Source organism: Triticum aestivum, chromosome 1D (assembly GCF_018294505.1).
Source record: "Triticum aestivum cultivar Chinese Spring chromosome 1D, IWGSC CS RefSeq v2.1, whole genome shotgun sequence".
In the NCBI taxonomy this organism is placed as follows: domain Eukaryota; kingdom Viridiplantae; phylum Streptophyta; class Magnoliopsida; order Poales; family Poaceae; genus Triticum; species Triticum aestivum.
Genome location: NC_057796.1, coordinates 146,899,008 through 146,920,358, shown reverse-complemented (window position 1 = coordinate 146,920,358; position 21,351 = coordinate 146,899,008).

The following is a 21,351-nucleotide window of genomic DNA, read 5'->3' as shown; positions in this document are numbered from 1 at the left end:
CGACACGGAAGAAGACGGAGCTACTGAAGCTATAGCGGCCGGACATCTGGCGCCTGGGCAGCCGCATAGGAGATGCCCCAACAGCCGACCAGCCGCAAGCCAGCTCCACGCCCCGGACATCCGGCCCATGCCCGGACATCCGACCCTTCCTCCAGAAATCCAGCAGCGACGTATCCAGAGAGCAACCGAACCTCCACTTCAGCCCGGACATCAGGCCGAGACCCTGGACATCCGGCTCGCCCCGAAGCCCCGGACATCCGGCCCCCAACCCGGACGTCCGGCACCTGCGCGTGCCTAACCGGGCCGGAGGCCCATGTATCCCATCCTCACTTACCTCTTCGTGGACTAGCCTATATATACTCATTCCCCTTCCTCTAGTTAGGGTTAGCAATGGTTTAGCTCATTATAGATATAGAGCTTTGCTCATCCTTGTGGTTCTTCTCGATCGAGAGACCGCGGCCTCTTCGGAGAAGATCCACGCTTGGATTCAAGACCCCTCACGGGAAGATCCCTCGCGGATTCAAGGCCTCCTCACGGAGATGAACTAGTTACCATTTGTATCGTCCTTTGTTGATTGTGGATCGTGTATCTCTTTGTGTTTCGAGGATCTAGCACATGTGTAATCGAATCTTGTTGGTTTGAGTGATTCCTCTCGTGTTTCCCCTCGTGTTCTTCGTAGGATCTACTCCAATCGTGAAAGATCGGGCATCTAGGGTTCCACCCTACATCATCTTGGGATCGGAGCAAGGTTGATCATGAATTTGGAGCCCCTACCCCCTTGTTTTCTAGCCTGATTTTGTTGATTTCGTCCTAAATTCGAAAATCCCCACCAAAAATAGCCCCCAATTTTTTTTGGTTTGTTGGTTTGATGATGTTTTGTTGATTTTGATCCATGGATTTGCTTGGTTTCAAGTGGATCTAGCATCTCCCCAAGTTTCCCCACCTTCCATCCACGAAATCTCATCAATTTTGACCCCGAAATCATCTATTTTCCGCCCCCAATTCGAAAATTTCCGCCCCAAACGAGATCTGGATTCGTCGGGCCGGACATCCGGGCTACAGGCGGGCCATCGGGCCGGACATCCGGGTCCCCAGCCGGACATCCGGCTCCTGGAACGCAAAATCAGGTGCTCTCCGGACAGACAACCCCGTAAATCCGGGCTCCACCCCGGACATCCGGACCCTGGGAATTCAGCCTCCCGTGTTTCACCGTTTTAACCATAACTAATTCATCCGGAGTCCGATTTTGACGTTCTTTAGCTCGTTTTGAAGCTATTGACATCCCCCATCCCAGAAAAATACCATCATCATAATAATTTGACTCCATCAAATTTTTGAAATTTTGGCATCTTTGCCTAGGGCTTCCACCATATCATCTGCATAACCACCACCGACTTCCGCAACCTAACCCATTTTATTCCCCATCGCATTTGTGGTTGTTTGAGTTGTGATTCGAGTCTCCTAAGGTGTTTTGCCTACTTAGGGACGGTTTCTTCTTCATCAACCACCACCATAACTTCTGCATAGGCTTGACCACCATACACTTCCGCCACCCCAACTTAACCCAATTTTGTTTGTGTTGTGAGTTGTGTCTCCTAAGGTGTTTCGGCTACTTAGGGACCGTGCTTTCAACTCCAACACCGTGTATAGCCCATCATACCATTCCACCCCACCTTAACCCATTATGACCGGGTTTCCACCAATACTTTCGCAACCACCACCGCATTCCGCTACACTCATTTGACATTTGCCTTTGAGATTTTGAGTTGCGGTTTTTCCGTTTCCTAAGGTGTTTCGGCTAATTAGGAACGGTTCTACATCAAGAACACCGCCGCTCATCATCGCCATGAGGTTGTCATCGACATTGACCACTTCATCATTATCCCTCCTTATGTACACCCGACAAACCATTGATGATAACCTTGACGACACCATTGTATATTCCCCTTGCGATTGCATTGATAACCCCTAGGCCATTTTGCGTCACTTTCCTATCGAGACTAGCCTTTGAGTATTGAAGGCAACGTTACTTGTGCACATTAGTGATCTACACCATCCCTTGCATACATATCATATCATATTGGTATCATATCATCCCTTGTGTCACAAGATTGTTCCCGTATATACACAATTGTTATCTTGGTTTGTGCATTTTGCATTGTGTGTTGGGGAACGTAGCACGCAATTTCAAAAAAATTCCTACGATCATGCAAGATCTATCTAGGAGATGCATAGCAACAAGAGGGGGAGAGTGTGTCCACGTACCCTCGTAGACCGAAAGCGGAAGCGTTATGTTAACGCGGTTGATGTAGTCGAATGTCTTCACGATCCAACCGATCCAAGTACCGAATGTACGGCACCTCCGTGTTCAGCACACGTTTAGCTCGATGATGTCCCTCAAACTCTTGATCCAGTAGAGGGTCAAGGGAGAGTTCCATTAGCACGATGGCGTGATGACGGTGATGGTGATGTGATCCGCGCAGGGCTTCGCCTAAGCACTAGGACAATATGACCGGAGGAGTAAACTGTGGAGGGGGGCACTGCACACGGCTAAGAAACAACTGTTGTGCCTTTGGGGTGCCCCCTGCCCACGTATATAAAGGAGGGGAGGAGGATGTGGCCGGCCCAAGGGGGGCGCGCCAAGGGAGGAGTCCTACTTGGACTCCCAGTCCAAGTAGGATCCCCCCCTTCCTTCCAACGAAGAGGGGAAAGGGGAAAGGGGGAGAGGGAGAAGGAAAGGGGGCCGCGCCCCCCACCTCTTGTCCAATTCGGATTGGGCTTGGGGGGCACCTCCTGTGGCAGCCTCCCTCTCTCCACTATGGCCCAATAGGCCCATTAACTTTCCCGGGGGGTTCCGGTAGCCTCCCAATACTTCGAGAAATATCCGAACCTTATCGGAACCATTCCGGTGTCCGTATATAACCTTCCAATATAGCAATCTTTACCTCTCGACCATTTCGAGACTCCTCGTCATGTCCGTGATCTCATCCGGGAATCCAAACAAACTTCGGTCACCAAAACACATAACTCATAATACAAATCGTCATCGAACGTTAAGCGTGCGGACCCTGCGGGTTCGAGAACTATGTAGACATGACCGAGACACATCTCCGGTCAATAACCAATAGCGGAACCTGGATGCTCATATTGGTTCCTACATATTCTAAAAAGATCTTTATCCGTCAAACCGCATAACAACATACGTCATTCCCTTTTTCATCGGTATGTTACTTGCCCGAGATTCGATCGTCGGTATCATCATACCTAGTTCAATCTCATTACCGGCAAGTCCCTTTACTCGTTCCGTAATGCATCATCCCATAACTAACTTATTAGTCACATTGCTTGCAAGGCTTATCGTGATGTGCATTACCGAGAGGGCCCAGAGATACCTCTCCGATACACAGAGTGACAAATCCTAATCTTGATATATGCCCACTCAACAAACACCTTTGGAGACACCTGTAGAACATCTTTATAATCACCCAGTTACGTTGTGACGTTTGATAGCACATAAAGTGTTCCTCCGGTATTCGGGAGGGAGTTGCATAATCTCATAGTCAGAGGAATATGTATAAGTCATGAAGAAAGCAATAGCAATAAAACTAAATGATCATAATGCTAAGCTAACGGATGGGTCTTTTCCATCACATCATATGATGTGATCCCGTTCATCAAATGACAACACATGTCTATGGTCAGGAAACTTAACCATCTTTGATTAACGAGCTAGTCAAGTAGAGGCATACTAGGGACACTCTGTTTTGTCTATGTATTCACACATGTACTAAGTTTCCGGTTAATACAATTCTAGCATGAATAATAAACATTTATCATGATATAAGGAAATATAAATAACAACTTTATTATTGCCTCTAGGGCATATTTCCTTCAGTCTCCCACTTGCACTAGAGTCAATAATCTAGATTACACAGTAATGATTCTAACACCCATGGAGTCTTGGTGCTGATCATGTTTTGCTTGTGGAAGAGGCTTAGTCAAGGGTCTGCAAGATTCAGATCCGTATGTATTTTGCAAATCTCTATGTCTCCCTCTTTGACTTGATCGTGGATGGAATTGAAGCGTCACTTGATGTGTTTAGTTCTCTTGTGAAATCTGGATTCCTTCGCCAAGGCAATTGCTCCAGTATTGTCACAAAAGATTTTCATTGGACCCGATGCACTAGGTATTACACCTAGATCGGATATGAACTCCTTCATCCAGACTCCTTCATTTGCTGCTTCCGAAGCAGCATGTACTCCGCTTCACACGTAGATCCCGCCACGACGCTCTGCTTGGAACTGCACCAACTTACAGCTCCACCATTCAATATAAATATGTATCTGGTTTTTTACTTATAGTCATCCGGATCAGTGTCAAAGCTTGCATCGACGTAACCCTTTACGACAAACTTTTTTTCACCTCCATAACCGAGAAACATATCCTTATTCCACTAAGGATAATTTTGACTGATGTCCAGTGATCCACTCCTGGATCACTATTGTACCCTCTTGCCAAACTCATGGTGAGGTATACAATAAGTCTGGTACACATCATAGCATACTTTATAGAACCTATGACTGAGGCATAGGGAATGACTTTTCATTCTCCTTCTATTTCCTGTCGTGGTCGGGCTTTGAGTCTTTACTCAACTTCACACTTTGCAACACAGGCAAGAACTCCTTCTTTGACTGTTCCATTTTGAACTACTTCAAAATCTTGTCAAGGTATGTACTAATTGAAAAAACTTATCAAGCGTCTTGATCTATCTCTATAGATCTTGATGCTCAATATGTAAGCAGCTTCACCGAGGTCTTTCTTTGAAAAACTCCTTTCAAACACTCCGTTATGCTTTCCAAAAAATTCTACATCATTTCCGATCAACAATATGTCATTCACATATACTTATCAGGAAGGTTGTAGTGCTCCCACTCACTTCTTGTAAATAAAGGCTTCACCGCAAGTCTGTATAAAACTATATGCTTTGATCAACTCATCAAAGCGTATATTCCAACTCTGAGATGCTTGCACCAGTCCATAGATGGATCGCTGGAGCTTGCACACTTTGTTAGCACCTTTAGGATCAACAAAACCTTCTGGTTGCATCATATACACATCTTCTTTAATAAATCCATTAAGGAATGTAGTTTTGACATCCATTTGCCAGATTTCTTAAAATGCGGCAATTCCTAACATGATTTGGACAGACTTAAGCTTCGATACGAGTGAGAAAATCTCATTGTAGTCAACACCTTGAACTGGTCGAAAAACCTTTTTGCGACAATTCGAGCTTTGTAGATAGTAACACTACCATCAACGTCCGTCTTCCTCTTGAAAATCCATTTATTCTCAATGGCTTGCCGATCATCGGGCAAGTCAACCAAAGTCCATACTTTGTTCTCATACATGGATCCCATCTAAGATTTCATGGCCTCAAGCCATTTTGCGGAATCTGGGCTCATCATCGCTTCCTCATAGTTCGTAGGTTCGTCATGGTCTAGTAACATGACTTCTAGAACAGGATTACCGTACCACTCTGGTGCGGAACATGCTCTGATTGACCTACGAGGTTTGGTAGTAACTTGATCTGAAGTTTCATGATCATTATCATTAGCTTCCTCTCTAGTTGGTGTAGGCATCACGAGAACAGATTTCTCTGATGAGCTACTTTCCAATTCGAGAGAAGGTACAATTACCTCATCAAGTTCTACTTTCCTCCCACTCACTTCTTTTGAGAGAAACTCCTTCTCTAGAAAGGATCCATTCTTAGCAACAAAGATCTTGCCTTCGGATCTGTGATAGAAGGTGTACCCAACAGTTTCTTTTGGGTATCCTATGAAGACGCACTTCTCCAATTTGGGTTCGAGCATATCAGGCTGAAGCTTTTTCACATAAGCATCGCAACCCCAAACTTTAAGAAACGACAGCCTAGGTTTCTTGCCAAATCACAGTTCATACGGTGTCATCTCAACGGATTTAGATGGTGCCCTATTTAACGTGAATGCAGCTGTTTCTAATGCATAACCCCAAAACGATAGTGGTAAATCGGTAAGAGACATCATAGATCACACCATATCTAATAAAGTGCGGTTACGACGTTCGGACACACCATTGCATTGTGGTGTTCCAGGTGGCGTGAGTTGCGAAACTATTCCACATTGTTTCAAATAAAGACCAAACTCGTAACTCAAATATTCGCCTCTGCGATCAGATCGTAGAAACTTTATTTTCTTGTTATGATGATTTTCTACTTCACTCTGAAATTCTTTGAACTTTTCAAATGTTTCAGACTTATGTTTCATTAAGTAGATATACCCATATCTGCTCAAATCATTTGTGAAGGTCAGAAAATAATGATACCCGCCGCGAGCCTCAACACTCATCGGACCGCATACATCGGTATGTATTATTTCCAATAAGTCAATGGCTCGCTCCATTGTTCCGGAGAAAGGAGTCTTAGTCATCTTGCCCATGAGGCATGGTTCGCAAGCATCAAGTGATTCCAAAAGCCCATCAGCATGGAGTTTCTTCATGCGCTTTACACCAATATGAGCTAAACGGCAGTGCCACAAATATGTTGCACTATATTTATCAACTTTGCATGTTTTGGCATCAATATTATGAATATGTGTATCACTACGATCGAGATTCAATAAACCATTCACATTGGGTGTATGACCATAGAAGGTTTTATTCATATAAACAGAACAACAATTATTCTCTAACTTAAATGAATAACCGTATTGCAATAAACATGATCTAATCATATTAATGCTCAACGCAAACACCAAATAACATTTATTTAGATTCAATTCTAATCCCGAAGGTAGAGGGAGTGTGCGATGGTGATCATATCAACCTTGGAATTACTTCCAACACACATCATCACCTCGTCCTTCACTAGTCTCTGTTTATCTTGCAACTCCTATTTCAAGTTACTACTCTTAGCAACTGAACCAGTATCAAATACCAAGGGGTTGCTATAAACACTAGTAAAGTATACATCAATAATATGTATATCAAATATACCTTTGTTCACTTTGCCATCCTTCTTATCCGCCAAGTATCTAGGGCAGTTCCACTTCCAATGACCATTTCTTTTGCAGTAGAAGCACTCAGTTTCAGGCTTGGGTCTGGCTTTGAGCTTCTTCATGGGAGCAGCAACTTGTTTGCTATTCTTCTTGAAGTTCCCCTTTCTTTCCCTTGCCCTTTTCTTGAAACTAGTGGTCTTGTTAACCATCAACACTTGATGCTTTTTCTTGATTTCTACCTTTGCTGATTTCAGCATTGCGAAGAGCTTGGGAATTGTTTTTGTCGTCCCTCGCATATTATACTTCATCACAAAGTTCTAGTAACTTGGTGATAGTGACTAGAGAACTCTGTCAATCACTATCTTATCTGGAAGATTAACTCCCACTTGATTCAAGCGATTGTAGTACCCAAACATTCTGAGCATATGCTCACTAGCTGAGCTGTTCTCCTCCATCTTGTAGGCAAAGTACTTTGCCAGAGGTCTCATACCTCTTAACACGGGCATGAGTCTGAAATACCAATTTCAACTCTTGGAACATCTCATATGCTCCATGTCATTCAAAACATTTTTGAAGTCCCGCTTCTAAGCCGTAAAGCATGGTGCACTAAACTATCAAGTAGTCATCATACCGAGCGTGTCAAACGTTCATAACGTCTCCATCTGCTCCTGCAATAGTTCTGTCACCTAGCGGTGCAACAAGGACATAATATTTCTGTGCAGCAATGAGGATAATCCTCAGATCACGGACCTAGTTCGCATCATTGCTACTATCATCTTTCAACTTAGTTTTCTCTAGGAACATATCATAAATAAAACGGGGAAGCTATGCGCAAGCTATTGATCTACAACATAGATATGCAAATACTATCAGGACTAAGTTCATGATAAATTTAAGTTCAATTAATCATATTACTTAAGAACTCCCACTTAGATAGACATCCCTCTAGTCATCTAAATGATCACGTGATCCATATCAACTAAACCATGTCTGATCATCACGTGAGATGGAATAGCTTTCAATGGTGAACATCTCTATGTTGATCATATCTACTATATGATTCACATTCGATCTTTCGATCTTAGTGTTCCAAGGCCATATCTGCATATGCTAGGCTCGTCAAGTTTAACCCAAGTATTCTGCGTGTGCAAAACTGGCTTGCACCCGTTGTATGTGAACGTAGAGCTTATCACACCCAATCATCACGTGGTGTCTCGGCATGACGAACTGTAGCAACGGTGCATACTCAGGGAGAACACTTATACCTTGAAATTTAGTGAGGGATCATCTTATAATGCTACCGCCGTGCTAAGCAAAATAAGATGCATAAAGGATAAACATCAATGCAATCAAAATATGTGACATGATATGGCCATCATCATCTTGTGCCTTTGATCTCCATCTCCAAAGCACTGTCATGATCTCCATCGTCACCGGCTTGACACCTTGATCTCCATCGTAGTGTCGTTGTCGTCTTGCCAACTATTGCTTCCATGACTATCGCTACCGCTTAGTGATAAAGTAAAGCAATTACATGGCGATTGCATTTCATACAATAAAGCGACAACTATTAGGCTCGTGCCAGTTGCCGATAACTTTTACAAAACATGATCATCTCATACAACAATTTATATATGATCACGTCTTGACCATATCACATCACAACATGCCCTGCAAAAACAAGTTAGACGTCCTCTACTTTGTTGTTGCAAGTTCTACGTGGCTGCTACGGGCTTCCAACAAGAACCGTTCTTACCTACGCATCAAAACCACAACGATTTTTCGTCATGTGTGTTGTTTTAACCTTCAACAAGGACCGGCCGTAGTCAAATTCGATTCAACTAAAGTTGGAGAAACAGACACCCGCCAGCCACCTTTATGCAAAACAAGTTGCATGTCTATCGGTGGAACCGGTCTCATGAACGTGGTCATGTAAGGTTGGTCCGGGCCGCTTCATCCAACAATACCGCCAAATCAAAATAAGACATTGGTGGTAAGTAGTATGACTATTATCGCCCACAAATCTTTGTGTTCTACTCGTGCATATCATCTACGCATAGACCTGGCTCGGATGCCACTGTTGGGGAACGTAGCATGCAATTTCAAAAAAATTCCTACGATCATGCAAGATCTATCTAGGAGATGCATAGCAACGAGAGGGGGAGAGTGTGTCCACATACCCTCCTAGACCGAAAGCGGAAGCGTTATGTTAACGCGGTTGATGTAGTCAAACGTCTTCATGATCCAACCGATCCAAGTACCGAATGTACGGCACCTCCGTGTTCAGCACACGTTCAGCTCGATGACGTCCCTCGAACTCTTGATCCAGTAGAGGGTCGAGGGAGAGTTCCGTCAGCACGACGGCGTGAGGACAATGATGGTGATGTGATCCGCGCAGGGCTTCGCCTAAGCAGTACGACGCTATGACCAGAGGAGTAAACTATGGAGGGGGGCACCGCACACGGCTAAGAAACAATTGTTGTGCCTTTGGGGTGCCCCCTACCCACGCATATAAAGGAGGGGAGGAGGAGGTGGCCGGCCCAAGGGGGACGCGCCAAGGGGGAGTCCTACTTGGACTCCCAGTCCAAGTAGGATTCGCCCCCCCCTTCCTTCCAACGAAGAGGGGAAAGGGGAAAGGGGGGAGAGGGAGAAGGAGAAGGAAAGGGGGGCCGCGCCCCCCACCCCTTGTCCAATTCGGATTGGGCTTGGGGGGGCACCTCCTGTGGCAGCCTCCCTCTCTCCACTATGGCCCAATAGGCACATTAACTTTCTCGGGGGGTTCCGGTAGCCTCCCGGTACTCCGAGAAATCCCCGAACCTTATCGGAACCATTCCAGTGTCCGTATATAACCTTCCAATATATCAATCTTTACCTCTCGACCATTTCGAGACTCCTCGTCATGTCTGTGATCTCATCCGTGACTCCGAACAAAATTCGGTCACCAAAACACATAACTCATAATACAAATCATCATCAAACGTTAAGCATGCGGACCCTACGGATTTGAGAACTATGTAGACATGACCGAGACACATCTCCGGTCAATAACCAATAGCGGAACCTGGATGCTCATATTGGTTCCAATAGAGGAACCTGGATGCTCATATTGGTTCCTACATATTCTACAAAGATCTTTATCGGTCAAACCGCATAACAACATACGTCATTCCCTTTGTCATCGGTATGTTACTTGCCCGAGATTCGATCGTCGGTATCATCATACCTAGTTCAATCTCGTTACCAGCAAGTCTCATTACTCATTCCGTAATGCATCATCCCGTAACTAACTCATTAGTCACATTGCTTGCAAGGCTTATCATGATGTGCATTACCGAGAGGGCCCAGAGATACCTCTCCGATACATAGAGTGACAAATCCTCTTGATCTATGCCAACTCAACAAACACCTTTGGAGACACCTGTAGAGCATCTTTATAATCACCCAGTTATGTTGTGACGTTTGATAGCACACAAAGTGTTCCTTCGGTATTCGGGAGTTGCATCTCATAGTCAGAGGAATATGTATAAGTCATGAAGAAAGTAGTAGCAATAAAACTAAACGATCATAACGCTAAGCTAACGGATGGGTCTTGTCCATCACATCATTCTCTAATGATGTGGTCCCGTTCATCAAATGACAACACATGTCTATGGTCAGGAAACTTAACCATCTTTGATTAACGAGCTAGTCAAGTAGAGGCATACTAGGGACACTCTGTTTTGTCTATTTATTCACACATGTACTAAGTTCCGGGATAATACAATTCTAGCATGAATAATAAACATTTATCATGATATAAGGAAATATAAATAACAACTTTATTATTGCCTCTAGGGCATATTTCCTTCATTGTGGCCATATCAAAAAAAAGGAAGAATAAGCTTTTAAGCAAAGAAAAAGAGTGAACAAAGAGCTTGTAAGCAAGAGCCATAGCATCATACTACATTGCACATAAGATTGTCATATTCGATCATCTTGAATCATCTTGAGAGAAACACCTGGAACATCATATAGATAGCATACTTGGGATTGAAGTCGTTACATTTTGTCTCATATAGGTAATGCACAAGTGTCGTATCCGCCTATTGAGAAATTGAGCTAGCGTCTCTCTAGAGTAGTGCAACAAGAGCATTTTCCGTGGATTACACATTTTGAGCTCATTCCTTGGTTGCACGACCCCATTTATCTATCTGTGTGTGTGTGTTTCCTTGTGCCACATATTGCTATTGGTCTACTTGTTTCACTTGCGAATTTGTGAATCTCTTTCAACATTATTGACTCTTGCTAACATTTTGCATCAAATTTTTGTGCCACTATCCTCACCGAGCTACTCCATAAGCCTTATTTGTATAGGTGTGAGAATCGACAAGATCTGGTACCAATTGTGCTATTTCCTTGTTACACTATTGAGTGATCATTGATCCATCTTCAACATTGGTTAAGGTACATTTGGTCTAGTTCTTCTCTTTCTCCCACTCACATTTGCTCGAGTCTTGTGATGGATAGGCAAAGCACACCCCCTTCGGTCAACAACAACAACGACGAGTTTGGTGCCATGAACAACAACTTCGACGCCAAGATGGATGCTCAAATGGAAGAGATCAAAGCCCTCATCAAGGCCTACAAGCGATCTTCATCATCTTCGAGAATACGTTCAAGAGCACATGCTTTCGAGCTACCATCTCCGGCAAGGTCACATTGGCATCGACACCATCACCAACAAGAACGTGAAGGTCAAGAGCTCAACACCAACAACCGCTCAACGACTTCACCATCTCCCTTGGCATCTTCGCCAAGCGACTTCAAGGCATCTTCGTCTACGGACATACGACATCTTTGCCAACAAGCATCCCAAGACTACTCTCAAGAGAAGCTCTCTGTCGTGGTATTCTCATGGGGGGTTGCGAGACGACAGATGCCACAAGGTGGCTTGAGGTGAGGGCAAGACTGCCGCTGGAATATCCGGGGACGGGTATGCGAATAGCACGCGCTAGTTTACCCAGGTTTGGGGCTCTCCGGAGAGATAATACCCCTACTCCTGCATGTCTGTATATATGTGGTATATCTGTAGTACAAAGTCGCTCCTGGAGCTGTATCTGAGATCAGTGCCACAGGCATATGATCTCGTATATGCATGTGCATGGCATGCTCTAATGGCCAAGATGCATGCATGTGAGTGTGTGAGTGTGTGAGCGTGGAGTGCTTGTCCAGGGAGCCATTATGGCCGGCCTTGGTGAAGGAAATATGCCCTAGAGGCAATAATAAAGTTCTTATTTATATTTCCTTATATCATGATAAATGTTTATTATTCATGCTAGAATTGTATTAACCGGAAACTTAGTGCATGTGTGAATACATAGACAAACAGAATGTCACTAGTATGCCTCTACTTGACTAGCTCGTTGAATCGAAGATGGTTATGTTTCCTAACCATAGACATGAGTTGTCATTTGATTAACGGGATCACATCATTGGAGAATGATGTGATTGACTTGACCCATTCCGTTAGCTTAGCACTTGATCGTTTAGTATGTTGCTATTGCTTTCTTCATGACTTATACATGTTCCTATGACTATGAGATTATGCAACTCCCGAATACCGGAGGAACACTTTGTGTGCTACCAAACATCACAACGTAACTGGGTGATCATAAAGGTGCTCTACAGGTGTCTCCGATGGTACTTATTGAGTTGGCATAGATCGAGATTAGGATTTGTCACTCCGATTGTCGGAGAGGTATCTCTGGGCCCTCTCGGTAATGCACATCACTATAAGCCTTGCAAGCAATGCAACTAATGAGTTAGTTGCGGGATGATGTATTACGGAACGAGTAAAGAGACTTGCCGGTAACGAGATTGAACTAGGTATTGAGATACCGACGATCGAATCTCAGGCAAGTAACATACCGATGATAAAGGGAACAACGTATGTTGTTATGCGGTTTGACCGATAAAGATCTTCGTAGAATATGTAGGAACCAATATGAGCATCCAGGTTCCGCTATGGTTATTGACCGGAGATGAGTCTCGGTCATGTCTACATAGTTCTCGAACCCGTAGGGTCTGCTTAACGTTCGCTGACGATCGGTAATATGACTTTATGTGTTTTGATGTACCGAAGGTAGTTCGGAGTCTCGGATATGATCACAGACATAACGAGGAGTCTCAAAATGGTCGAGACATAAAGATCGATGTATTGGAAGCCTATATTTGGACATCGGAATAGTTCCGGGTGAATTCGGTAATTTACCGGAGTACGAGGAGGTTACCAGAACCCCCCGGTAAATGTATGGGCCTTATTGGGCCATAGTGGGGAGAGAGAGGAGACCAGGGAAGGCCGCACGCCCCCTCTCCCTCTGGTCCAAATTGGACTAGGAAGGGGGGCGGCGCCCCCCTTTCCTTCCTCCCTCTCTCCCCCTTCCTTCTCTCCTAGTCCAACTAGGGAAGGGGGGATCCTACTCCCGGTGGGAGTAGGACTCCTCCAGGGCGCGCCATAGAGGGCCGGCCCTCCCCCCTCCTCTACTCCTTTATATATGGGGGAGGGGGCACCCCATAGACACAAGTTGATCACTGATCTCTTAGCCGTGTGCGGTGCCCCCATCCACCATAATCCACCTCGGTCATATCGTAGCGGTGCTTAGGCGAAGCCCTGCGTCGGTAGCTTCATCATCACCGTCAACACGCCGTCGTGCTGACAGAACTCTCCCTCAAAGCTCTACTGGATCATGAGTTCGTGGGACGTCACCGAGCTGAACGTGTGCAGATCGCGGAGGTGCCGTTCGTTTGGTACTAGGATCGGTCGATCGTGAAGACGTACGACTACATCAACCGCGTTGTCATAACGCTTCCGCTTTCGGTCTACGAGGGTACGTGGACAACACTCTCCCCTCTCGTTGCTATGCATCACGATGATCTTGCGTGTGCGTAGGAATTTTTTTGAAATTACTACGTTCCCCAACAGTGGCATCCGAGCCAGGTTTATGCGTAGATGTTATATGCACGAGTAGAACACAAGTGAGTTGTGGGCGATACTAGTCATACTGCATACCAGCATGTCATACTTTGATTCGGTGGTATTGTTGGATGAAGTGGCCCGGACCGACATTACGCGTACGCTTACCCGAGACTGGTTCTACCTACGTGCTTCGCACACAGGTGGCTGGCGGGTGTCAGTTTCTCCAACTTTAGTTGAATCGAGTGTGGCTACGCCCGGTCCTTGTGAAGGTTAAAACAGCACATACTTGACGAAATATCGTTGTGGTTTTGATGCGTAGGTAAGAACGGTTCTTGCTCAGCCCGTAGCAGCCACGTAAAACTTGCAACAACAAAGTAGAGGACGTCTAACTTGTTTTTGCAGGGCATGTTGTGATGTGATATGGTCAAGACATGATGCTAAATTTTATTGTATGAGATGATCATGTTTTGTAACGAAGTTATCGGCAACTGGCAGGAGCCATATGGTTGTCGCTTTATTGTATGAAATGCAATCGCCATGTAATTGCTTTACTTTATCACTAAGCGGTAGCGATAGTCGTAGAAGCAATAGTTGGCGAGACGACAACGATGCTACGATGGAGATCAAGGTGTCGCGCCGGTGACGATGGTGATCATGATGGTGCTTTGGAGATGGAGATCAAAGGCACAAGATGATGATGGCCATATCATATCACTTATATTGATTGCATGTGATGTTTATCTTTTATGCATCTTATTTTGCTTAGATCGACGGTGGCATTATAAGATGATCTCTCACTAAATTTCAAGGTATAAGTGTTCTCCCTGAGTATGCACCGTTGCGAAAGTTCGTCGTGCCGAGACACCACGTGATGATCGGGTGTGATAAGCTCTACGTTCACATACAACGGGTGCAAGCCAGTTTTGCACATGCAGAATACTCGGGTTAAACTTGACGAGCCTAGCATATGCAGATATGGCCTCGGAACACTGAGACCGAAAGGTCGAGCGTGAATCATATAGTAGATATGATCAACATAGTGATGTTCACCATTGAAACTACTCCATCTCACGTGATGATCGGACATGGTTTAGTTGATATGGATCACGTGATCACTTAGATGATTAGAGGGATGTCTATCTAAGTGGGAGTTATTAAGTAATATGATTAATTGAACTTTAATTTATCATGAACGTAGTCCTGGTAGTATTAACATATCTATATTGTAGATCAATAGCTCGCGTTTAGCTCCCCTGTTTTATTTTTGATATGTTCCTAGAGAAAACTAAGTTGAAAGATGTTAGTAGCAATGATGCGGATTGGATCCGTGATCTGAGGATTATCCTCATTGCTGCACAGAAGAATTATGTCCTTGATGCACCGCTAGGTGACAGACCGATTGCAGGAGCAAATGCAGACGTTATGAACGTTTGGCAAGCTCGATAAGATAACTACTTGATAGTTTAGTGAACCATGCTTTACGGCTTAGAATCGGGGCTTCAAAGACGTTTTTGAAACGCCACGGAGCATATGAGATGTTCCAAGAGTTGAAATTAGTATTTCAGACTCATGCCCATGTCGAAAGGTATGAGACCTTTGACAAGTACTTTGCCTACAAAATGGAGGAGAATAGCTCAGCTAGTGAGCATGTGCTCAGAATGTCTGAGTACTGCAATCACTTGAATCAAGTGGGAGTTAATCTTACAGATAAGATAGTGATTGACAGAGTTCTCTAGTCACTATCACCAAGTTACTAGAACTTCGTGATGAACTATAATATGCAAGGGATAACGGAAACGATTCCCAAGCTCTTCGTGATGCTGAAATCGACGAAGGTAGAAATCAAGAAAAGCATCAAGTGTTGATGGTTGACAAGACCACTAGTTTCAAGAAAAGGGCAAAGGGAAGAAGGGGAACTTCAAAAACAACGGCAAACAAGTTGCTGCTCAAGTGAAGAAGCCCAAGTCTGGACCTAAGCATGAGACTAAGTGCTTCTACTGCAAAGGGAATGGTCACTGGAAGCGGAACTGCCCCAAGTATTTGGCGGATAAGAACGATGGCAAAGTGAACAAAGGTATATTTGATATACTTCTTATTGATGTGTACTTTACTAGTGTTTATAGCAACCCCTCGGTATTTGATACTAGTTCAGTTGCTAAGATTAGTAACTCAAAACAGGAGTTGCAGAATGAACATAGACTAGTTAAGGGTGAAGTGACGATGTGTGTTGGAAATGGTTCCAAGATTGATATGATCATCATCGCACACTCCCTATACTTTCGGGATTAGTGTTGAACCTAAATAAATGTTATTTGGTGTTTGCGTTGAGCATGAATATGATTTGATCATGTTTATTGCAATACGGTTATTCATTTAAGTCAAAGAATAATTCTTATTCTGTTTACGTGAATAAAACCTTCTGTGGTCATACACCCAAGGTGCATGGTTTATTGAATCTCGATCGTAGTGATACACATATTCATAATATTGATGCCAAAAGATGCAAAGTTAATAATGATAGTGCAACTTATTTGTGGCACTGCCGTTTAGGTCATATTGGTGTAAAGCATGAAGAAACTCCATACTGATGGGTTTTTGGAATCACTTGATGCTTGCGAACCATGCCTCGTGGGCAAGATGACTAAGACTCCGTTCTCCGGAACAATGGAGCGAGCAACTGACTTATTTGAAATAATACATACTAATGTATGCAATCCGATGAGTCTTAAGGCTCGCGGCGGGTATCGTTATTTTTTGACCTTCACAGATGATTTGAGCAGATATGGGTATATCTACTTGATGAAACATAAGTCTGAAACATTTGAAAAGTTCAAAGAATTTCAAAGTGAAGTGGAAAATCATCGTAACAAGAAAATAAAGTTTCTACGATCTGATCATGGAGGAGAATATTTGAGTTACGAGTTTGGTCTTCATTTGAAACAATGCGGAATAGTTTCGCAACTCGCGCCACCCGGAACACCACAGCGTAATGGTGTGTCCGAACGTCGTAATCGTACTTTACTTGATATGGTGTGATCTATGATGTCTCTTACTGATTTACCGCTATCGTTTTGGGGTTATGCTTTAGAGACAGCTGCATTCACATTAAATAGGGCACCATCTAAATCCGTTGAGACGACGCCTTATGAACTATGGTTTGGCAAGAAACCAAAGTTGTCGTTTCTTAAAGTTTGGGGTTGCGATGCTTATGTGAAAAAGCTTCAACCTGATAAGCTCAAACCCAAATAGGAGAAATGTGTCTTCATAGGATACCCAAAGGAGACTGTTGGGTACACCTTCTATCACAGATCCAAAGGCAAGACATTCGTTGCTAAGAATGGATCCTTTCTAGAGAAGGAGTTTCTCTCGAAAGAAGTGAGTGGGAGGAAAGTAGAAGTTGATGAGGTAGTTGTACCTGCTCCCTTATTGGAAAGTAGTTCATCACAGAACTTTGTTCCTGTGACTTCTACACCAATTAGTGAGGAAGCTAATGTTGATGATTATGTAACTTCAGATCAAGTTACTACCAAACCTCGTAGGTCAACCAGAGTAAGATCCGCACCAGAGTGGTACGGTAATCCTGTTCTGGAGGTCATGTTACTTGACCATGACGAACCTACGAACTATGAGGAAGCGATGATGAGCCCAGATTCCGCAAAATGGCTTGAGGCCATGAAATCTGAGATGGGATCCATGTATGCGAACAAAGTGTGGACTTTGGTTGACTTTCCCATTGATCAGCAAGCCATCGAGAATAAATGGATCTTTAAGAAGAAGACTGACGCTGATGGTAATGTTACTGTCTACAAAGCTCGACTTGTTGTGAAAGGTTTTTGACAAGTTCAAGGAGTTGACTACGATGAGACCTTCTCCATAGCGATGCTTAAGTCCGTCCGAATCATGTTAGCAATTGCTGCATTTTATGATTATGAAATTTGGCAAATGGATGTAAAGACTGCATTCCTGAATGGATTTCTGGAGGAAGAGTTGTATATGATGCAACCTGAAGGTTTTATCGATCCAAAGTGTGCTAACAAAGTGTGTAAGCTCCAGCGATCCATTTATGGACTGGTGCAAGCATCTCGGAGTTGGAATAAACATTTTGATAGTGTGATCAAAGCATATGGTTTTATACAGACTTTTGGAGAAGCCTGTATTTACAAGAAAGTGAGTGAGAGCTCTGTAGCATTTCTAATATTATATGTGGATGACATATTGTTGATTGGAAATGATATAGAATTTCTGGATAGCATAAAAGGATACTTGAATAAGAGTTTTTCAATGAAAGACCTCGGTGAAGCTGATTACATATTGAGCATCACGATCTATAGAGATAGATCAAGACGCTTGATAAGTTTTTTCAATGAGTACATACCTTGACAAGATTTTGAAGTAGTTCAAAATGGAACAGTCAAAGAAAGAGTTCTTGCCGGTGTTACAAGGTGTGAAATTGAGTAAGACTCAAAGCCCGACCACGGCAGAAGATAGAAAGAGAATGAAAGTCATTCCCTATGCCTCAGCCATAGGTTCTACAAAGTATGCCATGCTGTGTACCAGATCTATTGTATACCCTACACTAAGTTTGGCAAGGGAGTACAATAGTGATCTAGGAGTAGATCGCTGAACATCGATCAAAATTATCCTTAATGGAATAAGGATATGTTTCTCGATTATGGAGGTGATAAAAGGTTCGTCGTAAAGGGTTACGTCGATGCATGTTTTGACACTGATCCAGATGACTCTAAGTCTCAATCTGGATACATATTGAAAGTGGGAGCAATTAGCTAAAGTAGCTCCGTGCAGAGCATTGTAGACATAGAAATTTGCAAAATACATACGGATCTGAATTTGGCAGACCCGTTGACTAAACTTCTCTCACAAGCAAAACATGATCACACCTTAGTACTCTTTGGGTGTTAATCACATGACGATGTGAACTAGATTACTGACTCTAGTAAACCCTTTGAGTGTTGGCCACATGGCGATGTGAACTATGGATATTAATCACATGGTGATGTGAACTATTGGTGTTAAATCACATGGCGATGTGAACTAGATTATTGACTCTAGTACAACTGGGAGACCGAAGGAAATATGCCCTAGAGGCAATAATAAAGTTCTTATTTATATTTCCTTATATCATGATAAATGTTTATTATTCATGCTAGAATTGTATTAACCGGAAACTTAGTACATGTGTGAATACATAGACAAACAGAATGTCACTAGTATGCCTCTACTTGACTAGCTCGTTGAATCAAAGATGGTTATGTTTCCTAACCATAGACATGAGTTGTCATTTGATTAACGGGATCACATCATTGGAGAATGATGTGATTGACTTGACCCATTCCGTTAGCTTAGCACTTGATCGTTTAGTATGTTGCTATTGCTTTCTTCATGACTTATACATGTTCCTATGACTATGAGGTTATGCAACTCCCGAATACCGGAGGAACACTTTGTGTGCTACCAAACGTCACAACGTAACTAGGTGATCATAAAGGTGCTCTACAGGTGTCTCTGATGGTACTTGTTGAGTTGGCATAGATCGAGATTAGGATTTGTCACTCCGATTGTCGGAGAGGTATCTCTGGGCCCTCTCGGTAATGCACATCACTATAAGCCTTGCAAGCAATGCAACTAATGAGTTAGTTGCGGGATGATGTATTACGGAACGAGTAAAGAGACTTGCCGGTAACGATATTGAACTAGGTATGAGATACCGACGGTCGAATCTCGGGCAAGTAACATACCGATGACAAAGGGAACAACGTATGTTGTTATGCGGTTTGACCGATAAAGATCTTCGTAGAATATGTAGGAACCAATATGAGCATCCAGGTTCCGCTATTGGTTATTGACCGGAGATGAGTCTCGGTCATGTCTACATAGTTCTCGAACCCGTAGGGTCCGCACGCTTAACGTTCGGTGACGATCAGTAATATGAGTTTATGTGTTTTGATGTACTGAAGGTAGTTCGAAGTCTCGGATATGATCACAGACCTGACGAGGAGTCTCGAAATGGTCGAGACATAAATATCAATATATTGCAAGCCTATATTTGGACATCGGAATAGTTCTGGGTGAATTCAGGAATTTACCGGAGTACCGGGAGGTTACAGGAACCCCCCGGTAAATGGATGGGCCTTATTGGGCCATAGTGGAGAGAGAGAGAGGAGACCAGGGCAGGCCGCGCGCCCCCTCTCCCTCTGGTCCGAATTGGACTAGGAAGGGGGGGCGGCGCCCCCCTTTCCTTCCTCCCTCTCTCCCCCTTCCTTCTCTCCTAGTCCAACTAGGGAAGGGGGGAATCCTACTCCCGGTGGGAGTAGGACTCCTCCAGGGCGCGCCATAGAGGGCCGGCCCTCCCCTCTCCTCCACTACTTTATATACGGGGGAGGGGGCAACCCATAGACACAAGTTGATCATTGATCTCTTAGCCGTGTGCGGTGCCCCCCTCCACCATAATCCACCTCGGTCATATCGTAGCGGTGCTTAGGCGAAGCCCTTCGTCGGTAGCTTCATCATCACCGTCATCACGCCGTCATGCAGACAGAACTCTCCCTCGAAGCTCTACTGGATCGTGAGTTCATGGGACGTCACCGAGCAGAACGTGTGCAGATCGCGGAGGTGCCGTACGTTCGGTACTAGGATCGGTCGATCGTGAAGACGTACGACTACATCAACCGCGTTGTCATAATGCTTCCGCTTTCGGTCTACGAGGGTACGTGGACAACACTCTCCCCTCTCGTTGCTATGCATCACCATGATCTTGCGTGTGCGTAGGAATTTTTTTGAAATTACTACGTTCCCCAACACTTGGATGGATGGATGTATGCTACTATATATAGAGTGAGCTAGCTTACTTCCTAACCTAGGTAGTGGCATGGGGCCAAGTGGGCATGGGACATGGTGTTGGTTGTAAGCTACCTGGGGTAGCTTACAAACCAAGCCATGCGTGAGGCATGATGGCATGGATGGTTGTCCCCTGGACACTTTATAAAATAGTGCCAAGGGGACAAGTACACTATAGATGACGTCGCGGTACAACCGTCTCATCTGTGTCGTGTTCGATGGGACGCCGTAGTTGACCTTGGCCAGCCGGCTAGCAGGGGCAGCCGGCTGCTGGCGCAGGTGGAGCAGCCGGCCGGAGGAGCAGTCGGCCCGGGCGGGCGGGCACCCTGTCCGACTGCCTTCTGGAGTGGCCGGGTTGCGAGCAGTCGGACTGAGGGGCTTTGCTAGCCCCGATGTCTTAAAATATTGTCTCGCCGTCTTCGGGGTACCCGTGGTCAATTACCCCGACACTCCCCAACCTCAAGTCCGCGACTTTCAGGAGCTACTACGACCTCGACATCGACCATGAGA